This window comes from Diabrotica undecimpunctata, chromosome 3, assembly GCF_040954645.1.
Source record: "Diabrotica undecimpunctata isolate CICGRU chromosome 3, icDiaUnde3, whole genome shotgun sequence".
Classification (NCBI taxonomy): domain Eukaryota; kingdom Metazoa; phylum Arthropoda; class Insecta; order Coleoptera; family Chrysomelidae; genus Diabrotica; species Diabrotica undecimpunctata.
Window position 1 is genome coordinate 112,846,290 of NC_092805.1, and position 26,972 is coordinate 112,873,261.

General features: G+C 33.3%; 1 protein-coding gene across 7 annotated transcripts in view; it reads right to left on the bottom strand.

Annotated features, from left to right (window-relative positions):
- Window positions 1-26,972, bottom strand: part of LOC140437236 (clotting factor G beta subunit-like) — a 227,683-nt gene that overhangs the window by 97,895 nt on the left and 102,816 nt on the right. The window lies entirely within an intron of this gene.

The window sequence follows — 26,972 nt, forward strand, 5'->3', positions numbered from 1 at the left end:
GGTGCCATCAAAAACAGGTTCTATACAAAATTGTAGTAGGCTTATAAATTCTAGACAAAATTAAGTCACCATCAATATTTTTAAAGGACATAAAGAACATCTGTTCACACCATGGACGTATAAACACAGATGGACTCAGTTATTTACATAAAAATGTGAAGCCAAAATTATTTGACTAGGTCACATTCTCAGCACCTTCAAATGTTTCATTTTTTTATTAAAATATCTTATTCACGTATCGCTGAAAATATTACATACTATATTTATTTTATACTCTACAGGTGCTATCAAACCAAAATAATAATTTATTACTTATATTAATATATTTAATTGTAATTAAAACATCAAATGTGCACATAGTGTGCATATCATTTAGTAATAGCGTAAAAACAGATATCAACCAATTATTTTATATGTAGAAGCACTGAAACCTATTTATTAATGGCAACGGTGTTTACATTTCTCTGTCTTATGGCTCTACGTCAAACTTCAAATGCTGTTCCATGTCATCTCCATGTTTGTTTACTTTTTACCCAAGATGAGGAAAAGTTGTTTTTCGATATTTTGGCTGTATTTTAAGTGATATTTGTAAATAGTGAAATAAACAAATTATAATAATGGTGCTACAGTTTTGCATTTGCAAAAAAAACGAAATATTTACATCCCAATGTCTCATTTAATTTGTAAGTACTGTTTGTTTACATTATTTAAGATGAGGAACTGAGGAAGCCTGTGTGTTTACATTTTAAAATATGTCTTTCATAGGCGTACCATTGGGTTTATTCATATTAATTAATGTATTGAACAAGATATTAGTTCATGAAATTTCATGACATTTTTAAATTGTAAGTAGACATCATCTGATTAAAAAGATCTGTTTAGTAGCTTTTTAATCTAATATTTCTCATGAATTAACAATAAATTAGTGAAATGAATAAAACTCATTTATTTTTCTATGTAGGTTTCCAAATAATATTGATTAATGATGAAACTTACTCTAAACTTCAACAGAGAAAACAGTATAAAAACCTTTCAAAAGCATCCTTTTTGGTTATTTAAACTTGTAAGGAAGCTGAAAAATATTTCAGATTTTTTAATAAAACTATAAATATCTACAACAGACTAGTTAAAAACCTTATAAATATTTTGATTAATAAAACCATACAAAATGTCCCAAAATCAATCTATCATCATTTTGGTGACCATATGTATGATGAAGATGCAATCGATGGTCACTCTATGCAACTTTTAAAATTGGTTCTGAAGAAATATTTTAAAATTGGAATTCATCATGAAACGAGGACTATTTTAGATGCTAACACCGTGCGCATAAGAAGCGTTCTTACTAAGACTGTTTTATTTCGTAATCAATAAAAATTTATTTCTATACCAACGTCTTCTATTATGTCTATTTACCATTTTTACTTTAATATTTCTGTTCGGTAAATAGCTTTCCAATAATTTATACATTTTCACGCCTACTTTTTAATAAGTAGGTATATTTGCAAATAATTTTATGTCAAATGCCAGCAAGAGCTTTGGAATGATCAATAAATAATTTTGTAGCAGAAACCCTTACTACGTGGAATCTATTGATATTGTATTAAAACAAATTTGTCACAATTTGAAAAAATATGTTTTAACACATTATCAATAAATATAGGTATGTATTTAAATTTGACAAATGTATATTTTTTAATTGTTTTTTTATCGTAGGATTATTTGATACCTATTAAAAAATTAACTTGAGCTCAACTATATTTTATTGTATTAATTTTAAAGCAAATAAAATTGTATTTTATTTTTTCTATAAAAACGTGTTTTTATACATTATTACTACTTCCAATTATTAACGTCTGAATAATTATCCCCGCCAGTAAAAATTCAAGCACGTTTATGCTCATTGAGGAAGTATCACAGTCTATCGATACCCGTTTTACTCCCCTTAACCTCTTGTCCAGGAATATCAAAGCTTCAAAACAGTGTGTGTTTAAGGTATCTTATTGCTGGGTCCATCTATGTTTATACGTCCATGGTTCACACTATCATTCTGCTATCTGTACGCTCATGCTGCCGCAAAATATCATTATATCAGAAATAATAAAAGTATTCACTTTAAAATTACATTTAAAAAAAAATAGTACAGTAGGCGGTACTGTAGACTAGCGTAACGCTTCATTCTATGTTTTCTATATTTTTAAACGAATTGATGGAGAATAGTGAATCGATGTGAAGACCCGCCATTCTATGACGCTACTCGTGAAAACGCCATCTTGTGGCGCTAGTTCCGTGACGCTTGCCTCGCGTGACACATTTCCCTATAGAGAAAAAAGTAAAATACAACGCCAGTATAAAAGCTTCGTTTCAAAAAATATAGATACTGTTTTATATTTTGTGGAGGAATATTAAAATATTAAGTACGTTGACAAGTACCTATGAAGTGTGTATCTGATGACATTCTGACAATTATGGAGAACGACATAGTGTTAAACTGTTAAGAACGACATAGCTTTAATAACACTATATGCCGAAACAGACAAATTAACACTGAGATCAAATCAAGAATTTATAAAGCCAGTGTAAGACCAATAATGACATATGCCTCAGAAATAAGACCCGACACAGCCACAACGCAAAGGCTACTGGATACGGCAGAGATGAGAGTACTGAGAAGAATTACGCTGAGAGATCGAAAGAGAAGTGAAGACATTAGAACTAAAGGTAAAGTACAGTGTATAAATGAATGGACACAAAATACAAAAAAGTATGGAATAACCACATAAGCAGAATGGAGGAGACCTGTGTCGTCAAAATAGCAAGAGATAAGTCACCAATCGGCAGAAAAGGTATCTAAGAAAAGAAAAGAGTGACAACCTTCCATAGAGGTATTAATCCGCCAATGAACAAGCAGAATTGCTTATAAAAAGAAAGAAGAAGAAGACATAGTGTTGCCAATTATCAATATATGTTACTATTATAGTTCATAACCGGTAATTGCCTTATGGAGTACTTACCTTCAAACGCTGTATGTTTTATGAACAATTTATTTTAACTATTCCAAAAGATCATATATCCGAATATACTTACGAAAATATATGAAAACAGGAGTATAATGTGTACTAGAAAAGCCATTCTTTGTTTACCGATCTTTTTTCAGAGACGTAAATGTAGACATTCTTGCTTCTTTTACACATTTCTCACAAGAATAGAAGACATTACAACATTTAATATATGTAAATGAAGACGTAATAAAAGAACTGAATATATACAGAGTGGCCCAAAAGTCTGGAAACGGCCAATTATCTCGTAAATTGCTAGTCATAATTGTACAAAATTTGAGGTACACCTGTTTTGGGATACGGAGATTCCATATTTGATATTTGCAATGTTGCCAGATTTGCCGTGTCTCTTATATTATTAGTAACTTTGGTTTTTTTAAAATCATCACCCTGTATATTCAATCATTATTGGAATCTCCTATTCAATACGAGTTCAACCAGATGTAAAACTTATGATTTTATGTAGTCTGGAAGGTCTTAAATACATAAAACAGAAGTCTGGCAACGCCTAATTGTATCAATAATGTTTTTAATACTAACTATTTTCAACTACATTAAAACAATAATTGATAGATTACAACATTTTTTAACATAATGGTTACTTTATCGAGTGTTTAAAATGTGCTCCATTTGTGAGTTGACAGTACCCTAATCGACGGTAGAATCCGTCTACCACATTTCTCCATGATTTTCTAGAAATTATTCGAGATTCATCGATAATTCGTTGCCTTAGCTCTGCAAGACCTGCTGGTTTAGTTTTGTAAACTGAATTTTTTAAGTATTTCCAATAAAGTAATCTTTAGGATTGAAATCAGGTGAACGTGGAGGCCATTCAATTCTACCTTGTCTACCAATCCATCGTCCGGGAAATATCTGATCTAAATAACGCCGAACATTTACAATAAAATGAGCCGGAGCTCCATCTTGCTGAAACCATATCTGATTAAAATTGGCCCCAAACAAGTTTCTCAGTGTAGGTACAATTTCATTTCTAAGTAACATTTCGTAACTATCTGACGTTAAATTTCCTTCGATAAAAAATGACCAAATTTACTGATTACCTACTATACCTGACCATACATTTAATTTTTGTGGTCTTTGAGTATGGTTTTCACGCTTCCAGTGTGGATTCACGTCACTCCAGTACTTTAAATTGTGTTGATTTACACTTCCTCACACTGTAAAGGTTTCTTCATCGGAAAAACATATTTTGTTAGGGAAATTTTCATCATTTTCAATTTTATCCATCATTACCTCAGTAAACTCTAATCTACAATCGAAGTCATCTTCACTTAATTCTTGCAATAAGTTAATTTTGTATGGTTTAAATTTATTCTTAGGAAATACACGTAAGACTGAAGAACGACCTACATCATGTACTTGTGCAACCCTGCGTGTGGATGTATGTGGATCTTCAACAAAACTTTGCATTATATCTAAAGTTTTGTTGTCATTCATAACTCTTTTCGGTCTACCTGATCGGTATTTATCTTTCACTTCTCCAGATTCCTCAAATCGCTTTATAGTTTTTTGTACCGTTGCCTTATGAATAGGAGAACGGTTTGAGAAAGTATCATTGAACAAGTTGGCTACTTTACAATAAGATCATTTTCTGTCACCGTACCCTCACATCATTAGAATAGTAATTCGTTATTTTTCGTTAAGAGCCATTTTAGAGAAGCAATTTATCTTGCAGAACTTTTCGAAACACAACTACTGTCAGTTTTAGTTAATAATGTAAATGGTGAACAAATGTCAAAATCACAGCATCCTACATTTAAATAATTAAATTTATTAAAATCTACATATTTTGCAATGTTTTATGTATTTAGGACCTTCCAGACCACATAAAGTCATAAGTGTTACACATGGTTGAACTCGTATTGAATAAGAGATTCCAATAATGACTGAATATACAGGGTGATGAATTTGAAAAACCAAAGTTACTAATAATATAAGAGAAACGGCAAATCTGGCAACATCGCAAATATCAAATATGGAATCTCCGTATCCCAAAATAGGTGTACCTCAAATTTTGTTAAATTATGACCAGCAATTTATGATATAATTGGTCGTTTCCAGACTTTTCGGCCACTCTGTGTATTTAAGCCATAAAGTAAACTTGTATAAACTTTTTGTACTATTCTCTGCAAATCTTCAATATTCTCTGCTATTAAAACGGTGCCATCTGCAACCTTAAGTTACTAATAGAGATTCCGTTTACGATAGCGACTGCTGTTTCGTTGTCCAGTATTTCTTGCATAATAACTTCCGAGTACAATTTAAATACAGTTTAAAGTTAAATGTAAATGTTAAATAAGTAATGAAAAGAGAACGCACCGTTGCTGTATTGAATATATATTGAACGCAAGATTGTCATGAGTTGGTCGTGCCTTACTGTTTCAAACGCCTTTTCATAATCTATAAAGCAGGTATACACATTATTTATTCACATCTAAACAGCGTTGCGTTAATACGTTTAAACAGAATAGAGCCTCCCTAGTTCTCACTAGGCTGTTACTTATGCTAGGATCTAATTTTTTGTATCAGAATCTTCATATATACAGCATGCGGCATTAGTGTGAGGAAGTCGAATTACTCATTTTTCGTAAAAGATACGAAAAAAAATTATTTAGGTAAAAGATGGAACACAAATAGAACCATAGTCTAAAACTATTGTCAAACATAGGGGGCCCCCCATATTGACGGGGTAGAACAAAGTTATATTTTTTTATGGAACACCCTGTATATTTTTACATTTTTGGACTCTTCTCGATGCTCTCGTTTTTTGAATATAAAGTTTAGCAGTGTTTTAAGAGGTAATTTAAAAGATAATTACGTTTTTTTTTTATTAATTGCGTAGGAAAATTAACACCCTGTAGAATTGTAAAGATTTGATATCAAAAAATATATGTATGTATGTATGAAGATTTTTAATATAGTCTATTGATTGAACAAAAATGTGATTGAACAAAAGTTATTGTAAATGGAGAAAACGAATTAAATGTAATCCTTAATATCACTGAGAATCCGCATATTAGTACAAGAGAATCTGCACAAACTTTTGAAATTAGTGGTCGTAGTATAGAAACATTTTTAAAAAAGAATAAGATTTATTCATATCATGCACAGTGCACAGTTGCACCGAGAGCTTAATCAGGATAATGATAATAAAAGAGTAAAATTTGGTCGGTGGGCGCAGGAACAAATTTAGAATAATGCATATTTCTTGGAATACGTTTTATTTGGTGATGAAGCTACTTTCCACAAGAATGGTATTGTAAACAGATATAATTTCCACTATTAGTGTTCAATCACAAATTAATGCCTTAATTTGTAATCTCACATTATTCCTAACTTCTTAACCTTTTATAGTTTCACCGTGTATAATTGAAACATTGTGAAACATATCGAGTAATATTTTAATATTTAAAGTTCATTCAACCTGCAAACCTGCTCTTAATAAATTGCCAAATAATATATTTTCTAATTGAACTTCCTAAGTGTTGCAATAACGGCCTAGATTGAATTGTATTGTAAGCTCATAGTTCAAAGTTTGTTAGTATGATAGAAGCATTAACCTCTGTGCTGAGGTATACATTATTTATGAAATTATAAATTGGGAATTTAAGCTCATTTGGGCGCAGTCTATTATAGAAAGTTACCTAACCAACAACTAGAGTGTAATTATCAGTAGCTGTCAATAAAACTATAATTTTTACTCCACACTTCAACCATTTATTTACAATCGTCGATCGAGAAGAAATAGTCAAAGGGGCATTAAATAACAATTCGATTCTGATATTTACATCGAATTATCCAATTAGATACTAAACTTATATTTACAATAAAATTTTCACCCATAGTCAAACAACATGATCATTAAATGTCTGGGCTGAAAATACTGGAAATTATGTCGTAGGGTCCTTCTTTTTGCCGAAATGTTTTTAAGTAGTACCGTTGCACATAAATGGATAATGTGGATATACCAGAAAAGGAGCGAGAAGGTGGCCTTAACGATCACCAAAGTTAAACAATCTAGATTTTATTATCTGGGGTTAAATAAAATATAAAGTCTATAAAACACCAGCGACAACTAAAGAAATAAATGAGAGAACTAGGAATGGGATGAGAAAGAGATTAAACAGAAATGTATTTGCCATTTTAAACATTTATTATTATTTCAAAGGTTTTTGTGTTATTTTTGTTAAGTAAATATTTTTTTTACATCTAATTTTATTTGTATATTAAACGTCATATCACTTTCAACTACTTAGGTATTATGATATCTTATTAAATATTAACAAATTAGGGATCAGTCTAGATCAGCGGTTATCAACCACCGTATCGCGACACACTGGTGTGTCGGAAGAACCTATCAGGTGTGTCGCGAGATTTACGAATATGATATTTTTATTTATATTTTTTACTTGTTATAATATACCAATTATGCATTCAACCATTTTTTTAACTATTAGGTATATACCACGTTATACCAATCAATAAAGTTTCAATCAGTAATTATTGTTTCCTCTCTGTTTTTAAAATTTAACCGACATAACTTGCGTTATGAATAGTTGCGCAAGCGAGAGATCTTGTTTCTTATCTTTAAAACGGAGCAACACGTTATGTACGCCTAGCCGACGCGATCCGATCCGATTAACCAGTTTTTGCTTTGCATTATGCTCTCAGTGATCTCTGATCTCAGTCCCAGTAGTGAGTATCCGTCACAGGCGTCACAGTTCATAGTGAAAATCAATTCGTGCAACATTAGTGGTAGTGATTTGCTGATTACAGAATAGTTTATGGTTTTTCATGCGAATGGCGACAACAACCCTTTTTACAGTTTATAAAGCTAAGGTAAATTTAGTGTAATAATCTAATGTTATTACGTGAATTACAATTGAATCGGTCATTTCGAAAACAATGCATGTTACAATATATAAATTTTTCGGGAAACATAAAAATCTTCCCATTAATAGTTGGGTATTTAGAGGCAATACTATAATTTATATAAGTATTATGGGTTATAAATGCCTGTTTCTGAAAGACAAAAAAGACTAAATTTTACTTAGTTTGTTTGATATTATTTTTTTAATTTTGTGGACTTATGCTGTTTTCGAAATTAATCATAAGTTTTAATGTTTTTACTAAAACTTCAGCAAGAAACAATCAAAATACATAGAAACTTAGATATAAGATGTATGTATATACAACAAAGACTAAATGTTACTTAATATTTTTAAAATTAAGTTTTTAATTTTGTGGACTTATGTTGTTTTCGAAATGAACCATAATTTTTAATATCACTAAAACGTTCTTTATCTTCATCATGAAACAGTCAAAATACATAGAAACTTAGATATATTATGTAGCTATTTTACATTGTCAAACAACTAAACAGTATTTCATATGTTTTAAACTCCTAAACGTTGGTATAGATAAGGACATACGTAGATATGGATAAGGACATATGTTGTTTTCGCACTGACCGAAAAAACATACATCCTGCCATACAGTATTTTAAACAGTAACTTGTGTTGTTTTTACGCGAAATGGTTGATTTCAATATTGAACTCATCATGGCGTCGAAAAGTCATTTCACCCCAAATATGGACTTATGTTGTTTTCGAAATGGCCGATTCAATTACTATATACCCCGTACGCAGTTTCTTGCTACTGACCAAATTAAACGTGGATGTGAAAAATGTAATGTAAAATAATTTTATTTTAATTACAGAGACGATGGACAAATTTTTAATACGGAAAAAGCCATCTTCAGAAAGCCAAAGCTCTTCTGAAGTAGAAGAAAATATGGACGAATGCATTAGCGCCGAAAAAAAAAACGGATAAAGAAAGTTTAAATATTGCCTCTGCTTCACAATCTAGCAAGAAAATTATAAAACCAGAATCAACAAAAGGGCACAAGCGCCAGTACAAAGAACAGTATTTAAGTTATGAATTTATCTGGACAGGTGACGAAGATAAATCTAATCCGCGGTGTTTGATATGTGGTAAGAATCTTTCAAACGAATCGATGGTTCCCAACAAGATGAAAAGACATTTGGAACAAAATCATCAAAGCGTTTTCCAAAAACCGCGCGAGTATTTCAACGTCTACGTTGTTCCATTCAATCATTCTCAGTTATAATGGAAAAACGAATAAAACTCCCAGATAAAGCACTTTTAGCATCATATAAAGTTTCTGAATTGATTGCCAAAAAACAGAAAGCCCATACTATTGGTGAAGAGCTTATTTTACCGGCATGTAAAGAATGAGTTGCTACAATGTTAGGCCCAGAGGCTGTTGAAGAAATATCAAAGGTACCTTTATCAAATGACACAGTCCATCGACGTATATTAGATATGTCAATCGATATTCAAAGTAATGTTAGGGAGGTATTGACAAATACACAATTTGCTTTACAACTGGACGAAAGCACGGACATTTCGGGAAAGGCCCAATTGATATCTTTTGTAAGATTTGTGTATGGACCGGAAATTATTGAACAGTTCCTATTCTGTCGTGAATTGGAAACAACAACCACTGGAGCTGATATATTTTCTACTGTTGACACCTTCTTTCAGGACCACAGACTTAAGGGGACGGATTGTATTGCGATATGTACAGATGGTGCTGTTTGCAATGACGGGAAATGTCAAAGGATTTTTAAATTTCGCACTAAATAAAAACCAGTTGATAATAATTACTCATTGCTTTTTACATCGAGAAGCTCTGGTAGTAAAAACTACGGATGGAAGCCAACTGGGTGAAGTTATTCATACTGTTGTTTCTATGATCAACTATATCAAAACTCGTCCGGTGAAATCAAGGGTGTTTGAGAAACTTTGTAAAGACATGAGCGCAGATCATAAAGTCTTGTTATTTCATAGTAAAATTCGTTGGCTTTCGAAAGAAAAAATACTAAACAGAGTTTTAGAACTTAAAGACGAACTACTCGAATTTTTTAAAACAGAAGATAGCCAAAGTGGTTTTTGTAAAAATCTTAAAAACCTTCTTTGGTGCGCTAAGTTGGCTTACCTTTCTGACATTTTTAATAAGCTAAATTCTTTGAATGTAACTATGCAAGGACGAAAGGAAACAATAATATCATCAACTGATAAAATAAGTGCGTTCTCCAAAAAACTTAGATTCTGGAACTCGGTTATAGAAAAAAACGATTTGACTGCTTTTCCCGAAACCTCTCCAACTTTAATTAATTTGAAATCTGAAGAACAGACTCTACTAAAGGAGAGCATGAAAGAGCACTTATGTAAGTTGCAAGAAGGGATAACTAAATACTTTCCCTCTGTCTTGAGTGCTAACTGTGAATGGTTGATTGCATTTGACGAGAACAACGTAAGCAAGGCAGAATTAACCTGTTCTGAAAAGGAACAACTTATTGAAGTGTATTCTGAAACAGTTTTAAAATCAAAATTTAGAGAAGTAGCTCCGGTTGTTTTATGGATTTCAGTTAAGAATGAATACCCAGAATTAACAAAGAAAGCAGTACCCCCGTAATGCCGTTTTCGACCTCGTACATATGTGAATCTGCATTTTCTGCGATGAAAAATATAAAATCTAGCTACCGGTCTCGACTACTTGATCTGGACAGCGAGATGAGAGTGTGTCTTTCTACAATTCGTCCTCGGATAGATATACTTTGCAAAAGTCATCAAGGTCAAATTTCACACTAATTTTATGTATTCTTTCTGTTTTGTTTTTTGCTTGTTATGTTTTTACGAAATAAAAAATAATAGAAAGCTGGTCTAGATTATGTATATTTTCACGGCCAAACCTGATCAAATTTCACCTAATTTTTGTTGCAATTAATGTTTGGCAAAAAAATTACGAATAATATCAGATGATATGTGATTTAATATCAGATGTCGCTATTACGTCCGTTTCGAAGCCATTTTATTGTTGCTTCTTAAAGACAAGAAAGATTTATTTTTCACGTTGAGAACGCCTATGAATAGCTGTTCTGATGAGCTTTATTAAAGCGAAATACGTATAAACAGATACATAGACGCTTTGTACGTGAAATCAAATCTTGACTGTCTTTTTCATTTTATTAGGATCTACTCTGTATGAGTACAAGAAACCAATTCGCTAAAGATTTCTGCTTAGTTGAGGAGACATGTCGTGGAATGCAAATTTTAGATTCCCCGTGTCTCTATTAACATCTTTATCAACGTCTGCTATGCCTTGCAATTTTTAGAAGGCTCAGATTAAGGCAGAAATCTGAATTGTGTTTCGAAACAATTTTACGGATTTATTATCAGATGTCGCTATTGCGTCCGTTTCGAAGCCATTTTATTGTTGCTTCTTAAAGACAGGAAAGATTTATTTTTCACATTGAGAACGCCTATGAATAGCTGTTCTGATGAGCTTTATTAAAGCGAAATACGTATAAACAGATACATAGACGCTTTGTACGTGAAATCAAATCTTGCCTGTCTTTTTCATTCTAACAGAATTAATTTGGCTCTGAATGGTAAGTTTTTTATGAAGACTGGTAGAATATCATCTGGTCCTGCTGATGTGTTTTTATATTTGAGAGAGAAAATTCTCACTCTTGAAGAGTTATGGGAGCATTTAAGGGGCTGCCAGAGCCAGAGCCAGAGCCAGAGTTATTAATGGGGATTGTAGAAGCTTCTGTGTTTTTCTTTTATGTTAGCGAGTCGTAAGAAATATTTTTGTCGCTAGAATTTTGTTGATAGACATCAGCTGAAGCTTCTGCGATTGTATTTTTGCAATTTATTATTAAGGTGTTTATATGTTTAAAAGAATTGGAGCCTTTAAGTTTACGAATTTTAGTCCAGATAACCTCGGAGGGTATTGAAGAATTGATAGATGATACGTACTCTTTCCAGGTATCTCTTTTGCTTTTCTTTATGAGATATCTTGCTGTAGCTCTGAGTTTTTTGAAATTAAGTAAATTTTCATTAGTATTGTGTTTTTAGTACATTAGAAGAAGTACATTAAAAGCATGATTGCTAGAAGATAGAGCATGTCTTCATTGTTTCACCAAGGTACTGGAGGTCTTTTGTAGAGCTTTGTTTTACCTGTACTTTTTAGAGCTGCTTCTATAATTATATTGTTTAAGGGCGTAATATTAGAGTTTGTATCATCACTTAGATCAGGGATCCTCACTAGGATTTCTTTGAGAGCCTAATAGTTTGAATGAAATTTTCCTCAGGGCCGCAAGTACAAGTGGTGGTATGAAATAACTTTAAAATTATATGACTATAACATAATACATATTTATTACAAGTTACGTAAAAACAATATAATTATAAATTATATGGACTGTTTTGCATGTAAAAAGTAGGAAAATGTCTTTTACTTGACTCCAGGAATCTCAAGTCCTGAATTTGTTAATTCTTTGAAGTCGACGGGTAAAATCTTTCACTGCTCTCTAGAATGGCATCTATGTTAGCAGGTTGGGAAGAAACTGAAATTCTTAAAATGTTTTCAACGTCCTCACTAGTTAGCCTAGATCTATACTTGTTTTTTATGAACTTCAGCTTACTGAATGTAGATGCAAAAATACATAAAATTTTCTGAGCATAGTCAATTAAGTGAGGAAATTTGTCATTTTCAACTAGTGTTGCCCAAATGCAAGAACAAGACGAGACAGTCTTGGTCTTGGTCTTGGGCCAATACACCTGGTCTTGGTCTTGGTATTGCACTCCTGGTCTTGGTCTTGCAGCTACCCATTAGCCTATTGCTATTTATTAAACGTTACTTTAGATCTTAGAACAACGTAACAGAGTAAGTACCTTTTAAGGTTGAATTAACATAGCCATAATAAAGACTAACCAAATTAATAAATGTCTAAACAACTGACACCGGGTGGATTTTAAAGCCACGATCTAAGCGATCCGTGCCTATGCTCTAACTAACTCAGCTATCTACCACGGAAGTCAATCTGTTTCTTAATAAATGTTTGCATTTACTAAGCTTACATGTGCTAAAACATGCTTAAAACAAAAAAACAAATCAATGACATAAGCATGCCTGTATTTTAAAGAACATTATCTGCCTAGAAAGGGATTGATGGGCATGATGGGCAAAAAATCCACATACATGTATCAAGGACACAGATTTTTTAGGTGATAAAATAACAAACTATAATCCTATTATTAAAGAAAAATAAATGTTTTTACCAATCTTAGCTCTACTTTTATATAAAAAACTAACATAAAAAAATAAAGAATAGTTACAAAAAAAAACAATGGTAATCAACAGAAGTTATTTTAAATTAAATACATTAATTTACCAAAATAAAGTAGTAGGTACATAATATAATGTAATTGGTAATAAGGTAATAAGTATATATTTTTACATGTCTACTTTTTCTAGCGGTTACTAAAAAGCTTGTGATATCTCCACCGAATTTTGGTTTTTCAGGAAGAAATATTTGTAATTACTTTTTGTGAAAAGATATTAGATGCTTCCTTAAATCTGACGTGTTTCTGTTGATCATTCTCACTTTAACCTTTCTATGTACACATAATTTACACAAAGCAATTTGGGATGCATGAATGATTTCAAAAAACTCATAAAATTTGCTTTTATGCCTTTTAGATCTTTTAGATCTGTAAACTTGTCACTTCTTTAACAACAAGGATTAGATGAAAAACAATTATTACATTAGACTCAAAGGAAAGCTCAATTGGGAATGAAGTTAAGTGATGTCGAAAAAGTAACTACTATGATACTAATAGTTACTTTATGTTCGTTACTATCCAATACCTTAAGTATCTAATAACAAACCGAGAATTATATATCGTTACTTCGTTATTTATTCCGCAATTACACAGTTAAAGGATGGCAAAGCGGCAGGCCCTGATAATATACAAGCAGAACTACTCAAACTAATGGACAACGAATCAATAGCAATAATTGCAAAGATATTTAACAACATATACAACTCTGGAGAAATACCAACAGAATGGCTAAAATCTGAGTTTATTGCACTTCCAAAAAAACCAGGAGCCAAAGAATGCGAAGATTACCGTACTATAAGCCTCATGAGTCATCTCCTAAAATTGTTCCTAAAGATAATTCATAAGAGAATCTACAAGCTGTGTGAAAGTCAAATTTCCTCCAACCAGTTCGGGTTCACAAATGCTCTTGGTACTAGAGAGGCTTTGTTCTCAGTACAAGTCTTATTCCAGAGATGCAGAGACGTCAACTGCGACGGATACGCATGTCTGGTTGATTACGAGAAAGCGTTTGATCGAGTACAGCATGCCAAGATGATGTACATACTAAAAGAAACAGGAATTAACAACCAAGATCTGAAAATAATTAGAAGTCTCTACTGGAATCAGACAGCAAATCTCAGAGTTGAAGGTGAACACACTGACTATGTGAAAATCATGCGTGGAGTGAGGCAAGGCTGTATTTTATCTCCTCTAATCTTCAATCTGTACTCTGAAAGAATATTTATCGAAGCTTTGCACGAAACTGAAAAAGGTATTCTACTAAATTGTTGCCGGCTAAACAACATCAGATATGCAGATGACACCATAGTATTTGCGGACAACTTAGAAGACCTACAAGTTCCTATGAACGAAATCACGTATTACAGTCAACAATATGGACTCAATATAAACGTTAAGAAGACAAAGCTTATGATAATTAGCAAGACAATAATAACAGAAGGTCAACTCTACGTCAACCAATCCCCTGTAGAAAGAGTGGCGCATACAACTAACTCGGCACCATAATAAATGAAAAATGGACCAACAACCAGGAGATTAGAGCACGCATCGGACAAGCTAGATCCACCTTTAATCGGATGGGGGCCTTCTTCAAGAGTCACAACCTCTCTCTTGATACAAAAGTAAGAATGCTGCGATGCTACGTCTTCTCTGTCTTTTTTTATGGTGTTGAATCGTGGACCTTGAACGAAGATATGTGCAGAAAACTGGAAGCATTTGAGATGTGGCTATATCGGAGAATGCTTAAGATCCCGTGGACTGACCGAGTCACAAATGAGGAGGTCCTCAGAAGAATGAATAAGAATCGAGAAGTACTGACCACCATCAAATCTCGAAAGTTACAGTTCTTCGGACATATTATGCGAAATTAATCCAGATATACTCTCCTTCAAGCCATCCTGCAAGGAAAAATATTTGGAAAACGAGGTCCAGGGAGAAGAACATCTTGGTTAAAGAACCTCAGAATCTGGTTCAATACAACATCTGTGCAGCTTTTCCGCGCTGCTGCAGATAAGATAAAGATTGCCATGATGATCGCCAACATTCGTAACGGATAGGCACATTAAGAAGAAGAAACTTCGTTATTCTAAATCGAATACTTCGGTATTTTGTTTACACGGTAGGCGACATTATCTGTTATTAATTTGTCTCATTGCGCTCTTTCAGCAAATTTTGTTTAACAGAATGATCTCATCGCACACTCAGCAGAAACAATTTATAGTCTTAGGCCGATAAGATTTGTTTATTTAGATTCCTCCTGACTAAATTATAATGGGAAAAATTGAATTATTAAGTGGGTGTCCGTAACAATTATATTTTTTATTAGCTAGGGTGACATATTTTAAAAAATATCGATACGATATTACTGTCGGCGTTGCAATGCAAGAAGATTATTTTTATGATTAGGGGGCGGCTATTCTCAAAATATGGACAATTAATTTCAGAACGAAGAAGTTGTCTGCTGGAAAAGAATGTACAAAATATTTTATTTTTACATTGTAATTATGACCTCTGAGCACGTGTCAAATGTGTTTTTTTAATGAATATTTTGATTCGGTATGTATGTTTATGGTATTGTTTGTAATGCGCATAAGTCCAGTTTTTCAAAATACACTCAGTCCTAACTGCAAGACGCAAGAGTCTCGCAGGCTTAGTCTTGTTCTTGCTTAAATCTTGCACGGTCAGTCTTGGTCTTGGTCTTACTAAAATTAGGCGGTCTTGGTTGCTCTTGTAAAAACGCAAGAACAATACCAAGACTGCAAGACCAAGACCGATTTTAGGCAACACTATTTTCAACTGCTTCCCAAAACTTATAGAGTGCTTTTTCCTTCTTTTTTTCTTCAAAAATACTTTTGAACTCTGTATCATTCTGAAGATCAATTAACTCATTTTTCAAATCACTAGTTTCGTATCAAAAAATAGAAAGATGAGCTACATTTGCTGTTGTTATTGTCCATGGATTTTTTACCAAGCAAAATGGTTCTTGGAACTTCCTGAAGTCACTAAACCTCACAGACATTTCATCCTTTAGGTCTGCTAACAGCTTCAGTAGGTCAGAAATCTCTTGACTTTAATCTGGATTTTCATCAAGAAGTGCTTTAACGGACGGAAAGCTGGAATAATCTTCATTTGACAATTCTTCAATATACATATTCAGCTTCTGCTCCAGTGAAAACACAATACTCATCATTTTCGTTACAATGTTATTGTAATCTCCTTGCAATTTGGTCAATGTTTCATCCATAATGCTCATTGTATCAGTGAGAAACGCTATTTTAAGCCACCAACTAAAATTATGAATATCAGGAAACTCTTTATTCTTTGTAGTCAAAAACAGAGTAATCTCATGTCGAATGGTGAAGAAACGTTCCAAAACTTTACCCTTACTCAGCCATCTCACTTCTGTGTGGTAAAGAATGTCCCCATATTGCGACATAAGTTCTTTCAAAAATTCTTGAAACTCTCTGTTGTTTAGTTCATTTGATCTTATGACATTCACAATCTTTACAAGTGTTTTCATAACACAGCTGAAATTTTCACCAAATTCACCAAATGACTATTGTCATATATGTTTATTGGAAATACTCGACATCATTAGCACGTGCAAATCCTACCCTGTCGCCTAATTTCCTATGAAATTAAAATGGTAAATGTTTATAGGGTCCATTTATTTTTTCGGGCATGCGTATTTACGAGGTCCACAAGGTTTTGAAACATCTTTACTGGCCGGCCAGTGCCACTGTGGTGGGGGTAAAGATGACTAATGCGAAATGCGGTACAATGCATGGCGCCGCTCTACACTACTGTAATCTGATTAAATACATAAATAGAAACATATTATAACTCGCAAATTTTGTTTTACTGCCTAGCAGTCTGTGGGCCGCGAAAAATCGCTCAGAGGGCCGCATGCGGCCCACGGGCTGCGTAGTGAGTATGGCTGACTGAGATGATAGTTTTTAATTTTCTTTTCAATGTCGACTTGATAAGACGGCCAGTTTGCAGTCCTTCATTTCCAGGATTAAGAGATTGGAAAATCAGGAGATTGAATTTCATTTGATGATATGCAGATAGGAAAGTGATCACTGTCATATAACGATTTTAAAGTGTTCCACGTGAGAAACGTTGATAAGGATTGACTACATAATGATAAATCTATGGCGGAAAAAGAGCAGTTATAGGAGTTAAATCTGGTAGATTCCCCTGTATTAAGTAATAGAGATCAGAAGAGTCAATAAGATGTTTCATTAGATTACCGTGTTTGTCTGTTTTAGAGCTTCCCCATACACAATGATGACGGTTCATATCCGCTAAATATTATTTTTGGGTGTGGAATTTAATCTAGGTTATTTTGTTCTTGTGTGTAATAGGTACTCACTGCTACAGCCTCGAGATTAGCACTTAATGCAATTTGCTTAGCTTCTAGGTCTGTACTTACGAAGATAGCTACTCCGCCACTGGCCTGTTGTGCTATTCTGTTTTTTGGAAAATATTGATAATTTCAAGATTTATATTAACTTGTTTAAAGTGAGTTTCTTGAAGACATAAGATCTTTGGACAAAATTAGTTTATTAAACCGTGCACGATAGTCGAAAACTCCGTAGTTCATCGAATTATGTATAATAATGTGCAAGGAGCAGCCTTGATAGGTGAGGAAGGATATGGTATTGCACCGTTGTTGTTGACACCTTTTAAAAATCAAACCACACCTATTTAACAAAATTATAATACAATTCATGCGAAGGAACGTTGTGTCATCGAGCGCTGTTTTGGTCAGTTGAAAAGGCGTTTTCCAATGTTACAGTATACTTTTCGCCTAAAAACTGAAAACATTCCAAAACATATTGTAAGTGCATTTGTACTTCACAACATATCTAAACATCTGCAAGATTCGTACTATGATTTTGATCTAGTTCAAATTGTAGTGCAAGATGCAAATGAAGTGATACCTAAAGGAAATCAAGCACAAATTCGAAATCGAGGCACACAACGTAAAAATGAGGTTGCGGAGGCTCTATTTCATAAAGTCAATTAACACATATATTATTACCATATGTACAGGGTCTAATAAAAATAATTCGTAACGAATATTTTGATTTCTATTATATTAATATTAAACTAAATACAACATAATCACATATTTATTTAATATTTAGTTTATAACTTTTTTTTATAAAAATACATATCTACATACAAATTTTGTCACTACCATATCATGTTGAACTATATGGTTGACTAATTGCTCACCAGCTTCAGTAAACTTTATCAATGCATTCGCGGCTCGTTCCTGAGCTTTTGCCAAAGGCTGTTGAGCACGACCACAAGAAATTTGAGCTTCGGCTGCTTCAATTTGTTTTCGTAAGCAGGTCTTCTGTAGTTCAATTAGCGACTCCTCCTTCGCACTAGGGTATTTGGGAGCTCTGCCTGTTAGTTTTTGGCAACCAGAATTGGAGCTAAAAAGAACGTTTTCATCATTATTTTTTTGTGATGAAACGCCAATCTCCTCTGTTACACCGACCTGACAAGCACCTTGTACTCCGTGCAAGACTGGATTTTCTCCAATGTTCCCGAACTCATAGAATTTTCTTTGCCAGTCAGTTAGTACAATTTTTTTGTTACCAGTTTTTTTAGGTCAACAATTTTTTTAACCTTTGTTTTCATGTTGTTGAATTTCTTCATAATTTGTTTTAAATCCAGGTTTTTTTTGATAATTTCATTAAAGGCAGCAGTTAATTTATTCAATGCAGCTTCTTTTTCATGTTTAATTTTTGGGATCATTCTTTTATCAAATAAAATTTGATAATTTTCAAGAAGATTAACAAACAATACTTGTTCATTTTTGTCCTCGCCTAACTCTTTTGTAGCTTCCAAATCTGAACCACTCATATTTACTCAGTGTTCACTTTTATTCTAATAATAATTATTCACAAAACACAAGCATATGAAAAACCACATGAAAAACTAGTTCTAATACGATTGGTGTGATGCGCACAAGGGCACTACGGCTCGCGCTACGTTTAGTAGTAGATCCTTCAGGTCACTAGCAAGTACTTCGGTTGTGTATGTAGTACGTTTTTTTCAACAAAGCACCTTCTTTTATGTAAAAGAAAATGCTACAAACTAGATACTATTTGCTGAAGCAATAGCATCTACTACGTTTTATGCATTCCACCCAAAGTTGGATCGGGTATAGTACTGTGGAAAAGCCCTTAAGATATATCCACTACTTACTACACTGGGCATAGCATATGTTTTATTTATTATTTCATATTTTGATTTATGTTTATAGAATTAGATTTTAATTTTTGTATTTTTTGTACACAAATCCATATATATATATATATATATATATATATATATATATATATATATATATATATATATATATATACATATATATATATATATATATATATATATATATATATACATATATATATATATATATATATATATATATATATATATATATGTATATATATATATATATATGTATGTATATATATATATATATATATATATATATATATATGTATATATATGTATATATATATATACACTATTTCCTAATTTTCACTTTTGCCGGACTGTTATTCACAGACTTTTCGAATTTGGCACTTTGTGTCCGCCGATTTACACACTATCACATAATTTACTCACTGCATATTAACATCACCCTCATCTTCTCTATCATCGCTATCACTTTCATTACTGTCACTATCAACCGCCACATTTAGTCCTCCTTAGTCCTTAGGCCTCCTTCCGCAGCTTCTTTGCGTATTTTAGAAATAGTACTAAAACTTACTCTGGTCATAGCACTTACTTTATCGGTTAACCTTCTAACACTTTCACCACTTTTTAAATTTAGATGATAATTAAATACATTTAAAACAATTTGTTTTGCACGGATGTCCAAGATATTCCCTTGGCTTAATTTTTGAATTTCCATTTTCAATTAACATTTACCTGTAAATTCAAAATACTACTAAAGAACCACAAAGCCTTATCAGCATTATGTAGTCAGAGAACGACATATCGCTGACATACGCACACCGTATTATTTTAAGTTGCAATTAGTAATTCGATATATGCATTCCAAGCGGTCCGTTTAATTGCTTATCTCTATAGCCGGCAAAATGCATGATTTAGCTAAGCAATATTTTCTACTGATTTCTATTATTCATGGCATACGGTATTCTCAACGAAAAACAAATAAACTATCATTACTATAATTAAAATAAGATAAAATAAAATTATCTTTTGTAAATACTAATTATTTAATTAAAATCATTTTCCCTACTTTTCATCTCTTGTTTCGAATGGGCGCTTTTGGTCAATTACGTTAAAAAACATTAATTTAATTCATGTCTGTGAAAACGAAAATACAAATAATACAACCCTGAATCGTGCTTGTGTTTGTCGTGGCATCGCTGCGCTTCTATCATCCATCAGAAATACATGGCCCTATCTTCGCAATGTTATTTTCTTAACGTGGAACGCTCTATAGTAGTAGTTGGCATTGAAATTATGTAGCTTATCAACCCATGTGCGTCCTAAATACTGGTCGGGATAGTATGGGCCTGTGAGTAGTCATCTGAAAGTGCGAGTAGATCTTGCTTTTCTTTAGTGGTGACAGCATGTCTTGCTTTACAGGTACCTCCATAAGCCCATTAAGAATTTCTCAAACTTGAGGTAAGATACTTCTTGGACTTGATTTACTTACACTTCTTCATCTACGTCGTGGTCTTCTTGGAATGATGCCAGTCGGTTGTGGTGTACTATCATCGGCTTTCCCCTCGAAATCTTGTTTATTGGATAGATAATATCGTTGATCTTCTCCATAATGAGGTATGGACCTTCCCAGAACTGTTGCAACTTGGCAGAACAACCCCTACGCTTCTTTGGATTGTAGAACCAGACTTTGTCGTTCTTATTAAAGCATTCCTGTCTAGCTTGGGTATCGTAACATTTCTTAATTAAGTCACTATCGATCTGAAGATGGCAATAGGTCAACTCGTGTATATCGTCCATTTTTCTTCGCAATTCGTACACATAATCTTCATCGGCTACATTTTCTTCAGGTCGACATCCAAACTCTAGATCACAAGGTAGTCGCATCTCGTGTCCAAATAGGACTTTTGCTGGTATTTGGCCAGTTGATTAATTAACAGCGAATCTGTAGGACATTGCGAAGAACGGGAGGTATTAGTCCCAGTCTCCTGATAAATGGACACCATGTTTGTCAAATATTTGCAAACAGTCTTATGCATTCACTCTACCATTCCATCCGATTGTGGGTGATAAGCTGTAGTTCTTGTTTTCTTTATGCGTAGTCTAACACAGATTCCCTGAAATAGATAGCTTTCGAAGTTCCTTACTTGGTCACTATGGATCTCCAAAGGCACTCCAAATCGGCTGATATACTCTTTGATTAACACATCTGCAATAGTGACGGTCTTATGTTCTGGAATTACGTAGATCTGGACCCACTTCATCAAGTAATCCATTACGACCAACGTGTACTTGCCTCCATTTTCACTTTCTGGAAATGGTTCATCAATATCCAAAGCTATTCTTTCAAAAGCACTTCCAGAAGATTTCTATTGTCTTATAGGAGCCTGCCTTTTTCGGTAAAGTTCGTTACCTTACACCATTCCTTTACATCGTCGGAACTATTTATCCAATAAAACTGTTCTCAAATTCTGCCAAGTGTTTTCTTTATACTGAAATGTCCTCCTGACGGACTGTTCTGTACCCTATGAAGTACTTCGGCTCCTGCTCTTTGGAATCATCAACTATGTTTTCTTTTCTGAACCATCGTTATGTTCCAGTACTCGTTTAAGTAAGCTATCTTCCATGATAAAGGAGTCCCACTGAGCACATTAGCATCGATTTAATATTTCTTAAACTTGAAACTCTTAAATTGACCCGTCAATTTTTATTTTAATAGAGGTATTTTATAACATATAAAAAATTGTTACCCCTTTTATCCCCTTCACTTGATAGCTACTCCCTCAGATTTTTTAAATAGCAATGGGGGTCATGCGATAATTTGTTGGAAAGGGTTTGAAAAGAAGAATTCAAAAATGTATAAGTTTGAAATTTTGTATGGCATAATGGTTTTATTTAAAATAAAATATACAAAAAATAATGTACTAAATTACATCTTTAAAATTAAAGGAACTGGCAAATTACCCTAAAGAAAACTTATATTACTGCAGGAGATGCTCGAAATGTTCTCCATTTACTTCCTGGCAGAAGTAGATTCTTTGTTTCGTTGCCTCCCTAACCCTTTATGGGTCTGCATATCAATCCTATCACATTTTTCGATTATTCTTTGACGGGGTTCATCAACTGTCATCAACTGGCTCCCATACAGTTTGGATTTAAGGTAACCCCATAGGTAAAAATCTAGAGGAGATCTGGTAAGATCTGGTGATCTTGGTGGCCATTCAATGAATCCACGACGTCCAATCCATTTTCTCGAATACAAATTATTTAAAAAATTTCGAACGCCAGCATCGTAATGAGGCGAAGTCCATCTTGCTGGAAAATAATATCTTGGGTGAATTCGCCTGGATTGTTTCTAAGCACATCATAAATTGCAGGAATTATTTGTGTTTCCAATAGATTAAAATAGCTTCCCCCCGTTAAATTGCCTTCGATAGAAAAAGGGCCTATAATGTGATCCCCTAGTATACCTGCCCAAACATTTAATTTAGTGGGAAATGAGTATGACACTCTCGAAACAATCGAGGGTTTTCGTCAGACCAATATCTTACATTTTGTCGATGTACATGACCATTTAAATAGAATGTAGCTTTATCGTAAAAACTAATATGTCTTAAATAACTTGAAAATTAAATAAATTTTGTTATACCGAATGTCTCATATTAAAGCAAAACCAGTGTACCTACTTTTGTATTGTTGTATCGCAAAGTGTATCTTCAAACAATAAATCGTTATTAACAAACAGATCCTTAAAGTTAAAGTGTGATAGATTTTAGAATTCTTCTTTTCAAACCCTTTCCAACGAACTATCGCACGACCCCCATTGCCGTTTAAAAAATCTGAGGGGGTAGCTGTCAAGTGAAGGGGATGAAAGGGGTGACAATTTTTTTTATGTTATAAAATACCTCTATTAAAATAAAAATTGAGGGGTCCGAGCGTTTTTCATCTTTGTCTTAAATAACGGAGTTTACTAGGGGGGTAAGACTTAATATCCACACTGTATATTTAAGATAAACTCTCCTTCTAGAAGTGGGTATCCTAATATTATTACTATGATTAAATGCTTCTTCAAGTTTCAAAGGCAGTTTGACAATCTTCATCCCAGCTGTAATAGTTTGCTTCCCCTGTAAGTCGCGTTAATGGTTTAGCAATATCTGCAAACTTCTAAATGAACCTCTGCTAGTAAATGCATAGCCCAAGAAAACTTCTCATTTGATGTTTGTCAGTCGGTTCGGGCCATTCCTTAATGAAATCAATTTTTCCTTTATCCACGGCCACTCCTTCTTTGCTGACTATACAACCCAGATAATTAACTTTACTTTAAAATAGCTGGTATTTCTTGGGATTTAACATCAATTGTGCATATCTAAGTCGATTAAAAACATTTTCTAAATTTTTTATATATATTTTTTATATATATTTTTTATATATTCTAAGTCTCTCACAAGACGATTATATCATCTAAATACACTAGACACGTGATATCCCCCTTAAAACGTTCTCCATAACCCTCTTAGATGTCGCAGGAGCATTACAGAGTCCAAATATCATAACGCTGAATTGCCACAATCCATATCCTGTAGTGAAGGCTGTCTTCTCTTTATCTACTGGGTCCATTTCTACCTGCCACTATTCAGCTTTCGAATTGGCTTATTATTACCAGTATCAATTTTGTATTTGACAACGGTAGTTCTTCCCGTCTTTTCTCCTTTCGGTACGAAAATATCACGATACCGCTGAAGAAATTCCCTTAATTTTCTTTTCTCTACCTGACTTAGAGACTAGCCAGAAACTGCAACATTTGGTCGAATTTTCCGTTAAAATTATCGTATGTTGTCGTCTGGTGCACAGGATCCTACTTTTGTCTCTCTCTTGATGGTCACTGGGTAGTCATTGACATTATTAAATCTTACAGGAATTTCTTTAGAAGAAATTACCAATTCCTTTCCAATTTTTGATTCCTGGACCAACCTTCTCGGCATGACTCCAAGACTCCATCATAACAGGTATTCCCTCTTCCACAAGTCTTTGTAGCAGCGCTTCTATAATCATTTCACTTCTCGCAAACAGAACTGTATCTGCTTGCACAGTGCTGTCATAATGTGAACAATGAAATACCTCACCGTGGCCAACTTCTTTGATTACCTTATTCTTAAAATCCAATTGAAATCCATTCATATTCGTTACGTTTGTTACTCATATAACATCCTCTTCGATGTCAGCAACTATGACAGTATGGACAAACTTTTCTGCTCCAATTCACATTTCTTCTTCTTCCTCTTTATAAGCAATTCTGCTTGTTTATTGGCAGATCAATACCTCTATGGAAGGTTGTCACTCCATCTTTTGCGCTGTCGTCTGATACTTCGGCCGATTGGTGACTTATCTCTTGCTATTTTGACGATACGGGTGTCGGGTCTTATTTCTGAGGCATATGTCATTATTGGTCTTACACTGGCTTTATAAATTCTTGACTTCATCTTAGTGTTAATGTGTCTGTTTCGCCATATAGTGTTATTAAGGCATACTGCCAGTCTATTTGCTTTTTGAACTTGATCTGTCACATCTTTGCCCAGGTCTCCATAGCTAGACAGTGTAATTACCAGGTATTTTATTTCCATTACTTGTTTAATACTGATGCCATCAATTTTTATTTTACGTCTGGTTGGTTCTTTGCTGACTACTATTGTTTTAGTTTTCTGCGATGAGATTGCCATATTAAATTATTTTGCTCTTATGTTAAATCTGTAGACCAGTCTTTGTAGAATATCTTTATCTTGGGCTATCATTATTGCGTCGTCTGCGTAACAGAGTATTTTTATTTTTTTGTTTCCCATTCTGTATCCTCTTTTTTTGTTAACTTTTGTTTAATCATTTCATCCATGATCAAATTGAGGAGCATGGGGCTCAATGAATCTCCTTGTCTTGTTCCGCTGCCTATTTCTATAGGTTCTCTAAGTTGTATATTTATTCTGACTTCCATTTTGTTATTTTGGTAGATGTTTTCGATAGTTTTTATAATATTTAGGGGAACTTCTCTATTATACAGAAGATGTATTACATCTTTGAGTCTTACTCTGTCAAACGTTTTTTTTTTTAGGTCAATCGGACACAGAAATGCTAGTCTATTATACTCTAGTGATTTCTCAGTAATTTGCTTTATAACGAATATTGCATCTGTACACGATCTTCCACTACGAAAACCTTGTTGTTCATCTGCTAAACTTATCCTCTGATTTATTAGCATTCGTAAAGTTTTAGCATAGTATTTAACAAGTTTATACATCTGTAGTTTTTTGGCTGCTTTTTATTTCCTTTTTTGAATAGTAGAATTAGTTTGCTCGTTCTCCATTCTTCCGGTATTTTATTGTGTTTTATAATTTTATTAATTAATGTTGTTAATTGTTACGTCATTGCTGCTCTACAAGATTTCAATAATTCGTTTGGTATCCCGTCTTTACCTGCTGTTCTTTTGGTTTTCAAGTATTTTCCAAATTTCCTGTACATTTATATTAAGTTCTTCATTTGTAGTAACTTCTGGTGTTTACGGTTCTAGCGTCGTTTGTTCTTCCTCTGCATAGAGCTTTATTAGGTAGTCAATTGACGTATCCTTTTCTATATATTTTGGTTCTTTTAGTTCCTTTACCTCCGTTCTTTGACCTCTTATGAAGCGCCATATTTCCTGTTGCAGACCGTAAAAATCATGTTCTATTTCTTTCGAAAAGTGTTCCCAGTGATCATTTTTCTTACAAGTGCATGTGTTTCGTTGCTAATTGTCTTATTAATTAATGTAATTATTGTATGCCTCTTGTGTTTTGGTTGACATGTGTTTCAGATAAGCTTTTTTTCTTTTCTTTACATTTTTCTTTCACTTCTCTACAAAACCATGGAGTTCTTTACCTTGGGAATGATTTATTTTTATTTATATTTTTTTCACCAAGAACTTGGACAAGGCTAAAATATTAGACTTAAATTTTGCCCAGCTGTCTTCGACTCCATCACTTTCTGTGATATTTGTATTTCTGCTTTTTTCGGTTATTCTTTTTTGGAATAGGTGTCTTATGAAGTCATCCTGTAAATTTTCGACTTTTATCTTTGTGGTGCATTCTGGTGTTTTGTTATCACATATATGTGTTTTCATTCGGATTTTGCACAATAAAAAGTTATGATCGCTTCCTATTTTTGCTGATGTTAGTGCTCTTACATCTAAGATTTAAGAGGGTTGTAACTCTCTATTCGACAGAATATAGTTTATCATAGATTTTTGTCTTCTACTGTTTTCAAATGTGTATTTATATTGTTCTTTGTGAGGATATTATTAATACGTATTTTGTTTATGCGGCAGAGGTACATCAGAAGGTCTTCATTTTCGTTTCTGATATTTTCATTACATCGCTGTTTTATTCCTTGAACTATAACATTGCCAACACGAGCGTTAAAATTACCCAT